The sequence below is a fragment of the Haliotis rubra genome, unplaced genomic scaffold (genome assembly GCF_003918875.1).
Source record: "Haliotis rubra isolate DU_JTF1 unplaced genomic scaffold, ASM391887v1 Scf2059, whole genome shotgun sequence".
Lineage (NCBI taxonomy): Eukaryota > Metazoa > Mollusca > Gastropoda > Lepetellida > Haliotidae > Haliotis > Haliotis rubra.
In genome coordinates, this window is record NW_025766069.1 from 11,800 (window position 1) to 21,983 (window position 10,184).

A 10,184-nucleotide genomic window follows, 5' to 3' on the forward strand; every position below is an offset into this window, starting at 1 on the left:
ATTTACAGGTTCGTATGCGGCGCGTATGCGGCGCATGCTCCGCGCGGCGCGGCGCGTTCATATGCGGCGCATATGCTCAGCATGCATCCTAGTGGTTAAAGCTGCTACGGGCCATCACACCACTGAAGAACCTAGGGTTTGACTTCCCAAGTGGGTACAATGTGAAGCCCATTTCCCCATGCCCCCACCGCGGATATTCCTGAAATATTGCCGCTAAGCATAAACCAAACTCACTCACTCACCAATACAGGTTCACAGATGTTAAACTTTATGTTTATGATGTGCAGAGACAGAGTGGTGCCTCCAGCCCTGACTCCTCTCCCAGGAACCCGCCACTGTACAGCTGCAGAGCAAAGGGCACTCAAGGATGGCTCGAGACCCCTCCCCCAGGTGCCACCCCAGTCCTACCAGAGGCTCATTCAGAACCAGGTATGTTCACTCTCACTGTACACATTCCAACATTACTTCAGGTTTATAATGATGTGGGATAAACTTGGTTGCCTACAACACGTTTGTTGTTCGAAGCTGCCAACAGGAGCATGTGGTCAGGATTGCTAACTTGGTAGACACATGTCATCATATCCTTATTGTGGAGGTTGATGATCACGATGTCAATCACCAGATTGTCGGGTCCAGATTTGAGTATTTACATACCAATTTTATAGAGCTGGAATATTGCAGAATTCAGATTTAAAGAAACAAGAACATGGATGACATTTTAAGTTAAATTAAATTTAGTTCTAATACATTTGTGCCTTTCACAATATTGTATTGTTACCCCAAGTACTTGATATCCCTAGTACATGACTGGAAGGGGATAAATATGCTCACCTTACTTTTAGCAGGACCATTTTGGCAAGTGAGAGGTGAGAGCAGATTCCAGACATATTTGCTGTAACTTTATTTGAAGCTAACATTAGCCTTCAGGCAGAACTAGCGCTAATACACAGAGACACTCTAACAGCTTAATCTCACGACAAACACTCACAGCTCTTGGTTATTGATCTGATCGTTTCCTGCTGATTTCACCAGTTGCTCAGCAACCTATGCTGGTTGTCGAGGTGTCTGAATGGACTGGGTGGTGACTGACTTGGTCAAGACAACATGGGCTTGGCTCCCCATGAGGAACCAGTGTACAATAGGTCCCCACTCACAACCTGTTTTTGTCTCCCTATGAAGAACCTGGGTTCAATCTCACTAAAATTATACCTTAGTGTTTGCTACCACCTTACAAAGATGTGAGGACAACTTGACTCACATCAGAACAACCTTTCATCCAAGGAATCAGATCAGGAAAGATCACCAGCGTGGCATAAATATTTGAATGGAAGACTCTTTTCATAGCCTATGTACCGACAAACAATCTGGACCTATCTTTGTAGTTTCTTATTCAGAATTTTCTTTATGTTAGATTCTGAATAAGTATTTTTTTCAAAACAACTCTTTGAATGGAAGTGGATTATAAGTTTGACACTAGTTCTGTAAAGCTTTGAGAAAGTTGCTCTCTGATTTGCTTTGCTATCATTTCATTAGTTGATCCGGAGAAGCTTTAGAGGTCTCTCTGATGAAGTTACATGATGTCCAGAGCAGTATGTGTGTCACGCTTAGAAACAGCGGTAGAAAGACATATAGGTATATAGACCCAACTCCTAGTACTATATAAAAGGATAAGGGGATGTAACGATCGGAACACATCTTCCTCGGTTAAGTTTCTTCACCACGCAAACTATTTTAAGGCCCCGCCGAGACTCCACGGATTGAAAGCCAGATGATTTCCTACGTAAAATGAAAGCTTTGCAAATGGTCAGCAATCGATCATTATTTCAAAAGTTATACGCCACCACTCACCGAAACAGCTACCGCAATTCCCAAGCCAAAATCATGGATCACCCAAGACAGCAAAACTCACCTTTAAATTTGTTTATTAATTCCAGCCACGTTGACAGCACCTATGTAGGCTAGATTCGATCGGGCAGCCTATCTCCACGGTCTAAAACTTATTGCAACATTCTACAAATCATTTCCTCGACAGTAAGCAGGCATGTTCTCCAAAACCATCGGCAATCAAAATCACTTTGTCGCCATAGATGGCCTTGACATTCAAGGCGATCTGAGCAGATTCAAGAGAAACTAAATTGGGCCATCCGGGATTGGTGGAAAATGTAATATACTGTAAGATTTTGACTGTTTGCTAATGGGCTTAAATATGAACTTTGCAATAATCCTATATTTTGGATTATGTATCGGAATAGTAAATTGTTAAGAATGGTTTTAGAGGTTGTAAAAGGCATTCGGATATTGATTCATTTTAGGAAATTATATTTATAAATATTTAACCTCTAAAATTATTCTTACAAATTTAGTGTTCTCAGGTCACTTAAAATGTCAAGGCCATCTATGGCCCATAAGGAGTATGCTCTTGCCGATGGTTTTGGAGAAAATGCCTGCTTACTGTCGAGGAAATGATCGGTAGATGCTGCAATAAGTTTTAGACCCGTGGAATGGTGCTGCCGATCGAATCTAGCCCTACATAGGTGCTGCCAACGTGGCTGGAATTAATAAACGAATTTAAAAGGTGAGTTTTCGCTGTCTTGGGTAATCCATGATTTTGGCTTGGAATTGCGGAGGTAGCTGTTTTCGGTGAGTGGTGGCGTATAACTTTTGAAATAATGATCCGATTGTGACCATTTATAGCTCATTTTGTAGGGAAATCATCTGGCTTTCAATCCGTAGGTCTCGACGGGGCCTTAAAATAGTTTACATGGTGAAATCTAACTTAGATTGAGGAGGGGGTGGTTCCGTCGTTACATCCCTTTCCTTTTATATAGTACTAGGGTTGGGTCTATATACCTATATGTCTTTCTACCGCTGTTTCTAAGCGTGACACGCCCCTGTGGTCCAGAGATCTTTGTCTAGCAGTAGCAAGTGCTATCATCTGATGTAATGGCAATGAACCATGTTAGAATACGTCCCTTATGGTTGTTTTACAAGGCAACTATGAGGTCAGTCACAAGAACTTTGTTCGTTGGTTGTCATTGTCAAGTCTTGTAGCAGAGGAGCCTCACGGTGTACTGGACCAGTGGTGCTAGTTACTTACAGGTCTAAAGTGTTTAAGTGTTGTAGCAGATTAGAGCCTCATGGTGTAATGGGCCAGTGGTGGTGCTTGTTACTTACAGGTCTAAAGTGTTTAAGTGTTGTAGCAGATTAGAGCCTCATGGTGTAATGGGCCAGTGGTGGTGCTGGTTACTTACAGGTCTAAAAGTGTTTAAGTGTTGTAGCAGATTAGAGCCCCATGGTGTAATGGGCCAGTGGTGGTGCTGGTTAATTACAGGTCTAAAGTGTTTAAGTGTTGTAGCAGATTAGAGCCTCATGGTGTAATGGGCCAGTGGTGGTGCTATAGTACTGTCGGAAATAGAAAAAAACTCTATTTTCTGATTTATCTCTACAATTTATGTAGTTGATATGTAAAAGCGTGGAAATATCTGTTAAACTAAGTTCGCCTAACGCATAGTCCTCAAGTGGTAGGGAGATAGGAAACGGAGAAAAAGGACTTTACTGAGGGAAATTAGTACAGAAATAAGCAAAGACTTATTTGGAGCAGACCATGGCTTTATGCAAATTAGTGTGCTTAACGATATTGTATTACAAAGGACACTTTTAAATGCCCAATTTGAAATAAGATCGTGAGATTCATTATAAACTTATAGCTGACGAAAAATAATAACTTTTATGCCGAAACTATTAAGGATGTAGCTACCATGCAGTCTCACTGTCACTATAAAAGAAACAGATAGGAGGGGTCAGCCTCAAAAGCAAAACCTGGATCGGGCTTGGGGATAGAGATATCAGCTAAGATAAGATAATCCTTTAGGGCAATCATACTGGGAGGTACACGGCACGCCATAACAATTTACAAATAATATCCAGTCCTGTCGATCTTCGGGTGGTCATGCCACCTATATACTACGCCATGCGCTTCTATGGTTTTCGGTATCATACTCTCTTACATATCTCAACATAAACTTTATGAAAGAAAAACACACGAAGATGTTAATCAGTAGATGAGACATAGTAAACACACATAAAAACGCACAAAATATCTTTGAGATGACCCCTTGTGCCTGTAGGCAGCACGCATTTCATGCCAGGTGAGTCAACGGTCTGTCGTCATACCTGGCTGAGCAACCTAATTGCCATCTATGGTCTGATCTATTGTTTTCAGCAGCTATTCGTATTTTTTATAAGTTTTAATTCGATTTTATGAGTAAACATGCTTTTTCTGGATATCAGATACGATCCCACTGAATGCCCAGTTAGGCCCGGCGGGTTATTTCGAAATATGCCATTTGTAATTGTGTAAATTTTAGGGATACAGAGTAACAGCCTCAAAACAGTTTTTTTCTATTTCCGACAGTACTATAGTTACTTACAGGCCTAAACTGTTTAAGTGTTGTAGCAGATTAGATCCTCATGGTGTAATGGGCCAGTGGTGGTGCTAGTTACTTACAGGCCTAAAGTGTTTAAGTGTTGTAGCAGATTAGAGCCTCATGGTGTAATGGGAAAGTGGTGGTGCTAGTTACTTACAGGCCTAAAGTGTTTAAGCGTTGTAGCAGATTAGAGCCCTCACGTGTAATGGGAAATTGGTGGTGCTAGTTAATTACAGGCCTAAAGTGTTTAAGTGTTGTAGCAGATTAGAGCCTCACGCGGTGTAATGGGAAATTGGTGGTGCTAGTTACTTACAGGCCTAAAGTGTTTAAGGTTGTAGCAGATTAGAGCCTCATGGTGTAATGGGCCATTGGTGGTGCTAGTTACTTACAGGTATAAACTGTTTAAGTGTTGTAGCAGATTAGAGCCCTCGCGGTGTAATGGGCCAGTGGTGGTGCTAGTTAATTACAGGCATAAACTGTTTAATGTTGTAGCAGATTAGATCCTCACGGTGTAATGGGCCAACTGGTGGTGCTAGTTACTTACAGGCCTAAAGTGTTTAAGTGTTGTAGCAGATTAGAGCCTCATGGTGTAATGGGAAATTGGTGGTGCTAGTTACTTACAGGCCTAAAGTGTTTAAGTGTTGTAGCAGAAGAGAGAGACGGTGTACTGGGCCAGTGATGCGGCCAGTTTCAAGGAGGCCTTACAGGACAATGTATTTGCTCTTCAGTATATGTTTATACTACTGATACCACTATATCAGAAAATGTCTAGTCACACTGTAATTCCTCACAAACTCTAGTAACATATACTGTATTAATAAAGAAGTAAAACAGATATAGTTTAGTACATTGTATGTTATAAACCATAACTTAACACACATTTCTCTGTAACGGAATGTATCATGAATACAGAAAGTCACTTTACGCATGACCATTTATGAAGCTAATACACTTACTTATTACAGTTACCATATTATGTAGAAAGCAGAACATATCTCTATGTTCATATGAGAGGATATTTGTAAATAGACCATTTGCTGATATATAAGTATCAGTAGAATCCGCTTATGAAATACAATACATATTTGAAAATATTGTAAGGGGAAGATTTACACACCTGATATGTGACGGTGTAGTAACGTGATGACATACACTCCTGCTGGTATGACTATTGTAAAAAGGAGGGATTCACACCCGCTTACATGTCTAACCTCCACTTCTGTACATCTTAGTCTTTTTCTGTCACTTTCTCAGACTTAAAACATACATAACCAAGTTCTTTCTTAGTTTTATTTAATACATAATGTTGATATATGTGTTAGAAGAAGAGAAAATGAATCAATTTGAGGTAAGAGAAAAAAATGTAGATTTGAATATAGCTTCCATCACACTGCCTTTCCTCTGTTCCTTGTATAATTGATGGAACTGGATGTGGCAGTGTGTTGTACTGTGTGCTGAAGTGACGGATATTATCTGTATACAGTGGAAACCGCCTAAGTAAAGACCGCTTTAACTAAAGAGATCGGATAAGTAAACACTTTTCTTTGGTCCCGCAAATTTCTTCATTAATTATCACTATTAGAGTCTGGTTAACTAAACTTGATAAGTAAACAATAACGCTTTAGCTAAACGCCTTCACACGGTCCCCTGGAAGTAAATTACATTTAACAAAAGAGACCGGATAACTAAATGATCCGACATGAGGGCACGTGGTCAGTCTCCAGCTAAACAAACATCCTACTTACAGCTCACTGGCGCCATGACAGCTGACAATACACTGACAACTGGAGGCCATATTACCGCACAAATGTTGTCTGTTATTCCATTGTATACATATACATGCATATGGTTGTCATTGCAGGTTTTTATAAGTTTGATAGTAAAAATACCTGATAAGTAAACAATTTTGGCGTAGTCCCTTGAAATTTTACTTATCAGGTTTCCACTGTATATTGTATCTCCTGTGAAACATGCAGTTCCAGTATATCTGTGCCCATGGTAACTAGTGATCTGACTAAGCACTGTTTCTGTATTCAGGAAGAACAGCACAGATACGACCATCTAAAGCAGACCTCGGGTCAAAGGGCACGCCTGTCAACTACCAGGAACAGACTTCACTAGCTGCAGGACCAGCTCTCTCCATCCCTCCTGCAGATATACAGATATCACTTCATATCTTCAGATTTATAAAGATACACTGATATCACATCATATTCATCAGATGTTTATAACACATCATATCCATCACCGCTTCACGCCATTGTAATTGATAACATCTGATATAAAGATGTACTGATATAAAGGTTCTAATTTTACTTATAATATCAACCAATCAAAATTTTATTCAGCATAAAATATGTACCTCACTCTGTATGTGTAGATAACCATTACAGCATTGGCCCGAGTTCTCCCAAGGTAAAGAGTATGGTTTTATGCCACCTTGGCATTATTCCAACTATATCATGGCAAGGGCTCCTAAAATATGGGGAACCAAACCTGGGTCTTCAGTGTTATCGTTTAATGTTTAACCACCATGCTACTCAACCACCCTTCTCTATGTCATCTCTAGCTGCTAGAGTTGCAGCGCAGTCTGTTTTAACATAACTCAGTTTACAACTTACAATCGTCTCTCATTAGTCTCATGCCTTTGTTTATTTAGGGTCAAGGTCAAAGGAATGACCTTGATGATTTAATTGTCATCATACTGTGATTGCACAATCCTCGATAATCTCCAGGGTATACATTGCTACAATAAATCTCCACTATTGATTGGATGGTGATTGCATTGATTGTATTTCTTCCTTTCAACCCTGGTTTGTATGACTCCAATTGAATCAACTACAAGCCTCCTGAATGTAGCAGGAATTGTGCCCTCATGTTCTGTCACAACATTCTCTGTAAAACCACCCTCTTGTTGCATTGTACTGTATGCTTCTAGATCTAACCTTCTAATCTTTAGTACCTTCTCCAGAATTCTGCAGAGCTGGAATGTGGGTACAACATTGAATCTTTTTCAGTCATGTAGAGTTTCATGGAGCTGGATTATGTCTACAAAATAGAATCTTTTTCAGTCATATAACTGGAATATTGTGAACTTCTGTGTTAAACAACTGACGGACTGTTTATGTGAAGCTCATTTCTATTATTAAAGCCCCAGTGCTAAGGATATTGCTGGAATATTGCTAAAGAAACCTAAAACTCACTCACTCACACTGGACTGTTCACGCCAATAGATGTATATTTCACTTGAACTGTTATAGAGATTTAATTTCCATACTATCAGTTGTATTTTCATTGTTATTTTTGTTTGAAAATTATATTATGGGTTACATAGAGTTTGTCTTCATGTCAAGCTAGTACCAACTCATGGATGTGTATATTTGTTTGTTTTTGTTTGTTTACTGACCCACTTCTGTACAGAAGATCAAGAAGACTACTTTCATCAGTCTATGCAGTTGGGATAAAATGACATGCAATCAATCAAGTCACAAATCTTGACCATTTAATCCATGTAGTCACCTCTAAGTAGGACTTGATTGAGGGGACGTACAGTCTGAATCACAAGTACATCTTGGATATTAATTACGGCACAATGTGGGGAAGTGTTTGTGTGTCCCTTGGCATATTAATGTATGTATGTGTTTCTGTAAACATTTGTTAGCCATGGAATTAAAAAAATAGCGGAGAGAATGTTGTTGTGTGTGTGAGTGTATTAAATGAAATCATTACTAAATGCTCAGTGAAACCTAACATCAAACTCCAGACATCTTCTTCCCGATGAATTTATAGGAAATATGAAGAATAAATATTATCTTTATTACTTTTGAATAGTCTTTTTTGTTAAACAGATAATATTAGATTGCATCAGAGACCATATAATAATAAAATATTTATTATATGGTCTCTGATTCCATATATTTCCCGCGAAACAGTGTAACGGGTATCCTCCCATTTGTTACACCCCCAACCTGACTGTGTAACAACTGGCAACATCAGAGTGTGTAACAACTGGCATGTGTAACAAATGGGAGACAACCGTGTAACGGAGAACAGTATGTGATAGGCTGGCAGTATTTGAACCTAGCCTCAATTTCTGCTATAACTCCGGCTAGGAAACAATAGAGCACTTTACTTTTCTTTTCTTGGATACAATATTGTCTGCATTTTCTATCATTAATAAGTTATAGGGCAAGTGTTGTGAAACTAACAACAAACCATCAGCAGTGTGGGACGCTACCATCAACCTCGTCACCACAGAGCTTTAAGATTTCTCATTAGCCGGACTCAGTTATTTCAAAGTGTCATAACGTGCTTCACAGTGTGTGAAATTGATGAATGGACAAAGTGAAATGACGTAAGCTCACAGTTACAATGTCCCAATAGTTAATATTTGTTGTACAGTCAGAGAGAGTATATAATAATGTTGAAAACAATAAGTTCTGTATTCTTCCTAAGATGTATATAACCCACAAACAAAATGTAATTACCAATTGTATGTAAATATTTAGGGAGTTGGGTATTTTAGTTGGATGTTCTAACTGGGGTACAAACCCAAAAGAATTACATTTGTGATTAAAAATCCAATGGCTTAAATCAATGTACCATGACAATGGTATAAAACTCAGACAGTTGTGATAATATCTACCTAGCTACCCTGTCCAAGTCAAGCTTTTGAAATAGGCCTGACCCTGAACTAGTGAAAAGCAGCTCTTCACACACTCCTGGTCTTCTTGTAATGTAATGTAATTTAATCTTACCAAGACAAGATTTTGCTTCCTGTTTTAAAAATAAAGGAATTGCTCTCTTGGTCAAGCTGCTGGGAATGGCCGGGGAAACTCAAGAATCTTCCTGTCCAGTCTCCACTCTGACCCTGACTATAACACACACCACAGCCTAAGTCGGGTGTATCTTAACAGAAACATTGTCACTAAATTTCATAACACAGTGAATAACACTGCCATGTAACAGCATGCCAGGTCATCTTAAAACCTGTGTACAAATCCTGAAAGATGCGTACATTCAGAAAAGGCAGGATCTCCGTCAACTAAATCTATTGTTAGTACTATGCCATTAATCAACATAAGTTTATATGCTTGGTGTATATTTACTCACGTCTACTGACAACTATTCATCCATTCTGTAGGCATACCCATATAAAAATGGCAGATATATATTATCCTTCGGGGAACATATAAACATTAGATTATGTAAATAATGTTAAATTAGTTTTAATAATGAATATCATGTCTTATGTGTTTTTCCAGTTCAGGCCAGACCAATTTTATTTCTTGTTTTACAGATCCACCTGTCGTATTTTTTCAAGAATAAGAAAAAAATAAAAATGAATATTCCCCTCTCAAAAAATAAAGTCCTAAAGTTTTCATTTGCTGAAAATGTAAACATATGAGAAATTTTGTTTTAACATTGTGTTTTGCCCCATATACACTTCATAAATTGCCAAAAGTACCATACTTTGAGTATTTAGAGAGAATATTACTTTGACTGGTGATTTTATTTTAATTTTTTTCCCCTCCTGCCTTTAGGTTTTCTGAGGAAAGAAATCCGTAAAGCAAGAAATAAAATTGGTCTGGCCTTACAATGATTTAAAAGAGGCAAATGTATACGTGTTCTTAACCAGAATGTATCAATGAAAAGTCACTGTGCCAAGATGAAAAGTATTCTTTATCTTTTAATTCCATTGCAAAAAGAAAACTTACAATGAATTAGGGTAAATACACCCCAAATAATGTGTTATGT

General features: G+C 38.6%; 1 long non-coding RNA gene across 1 annotated transcript; it reads left to right on the forward strand.

Moving 5' to 3' along the window:
* The first annotated feature begins 353 nt into the window (after positions 1-353).
* Positions 354-6,508, forward strand: LOC124276109. Its single transcript, XR_006898418.1, has 3 exons — positions 354-429; positions 843-866; positions 6,465-6,508. It is a non-coding gene; the product is annotated as an uncharacterized LOC124276109 (long non-coding RNA).
* Positions 6,509-10,184: the final 3,676 nt, after the last annotated feature.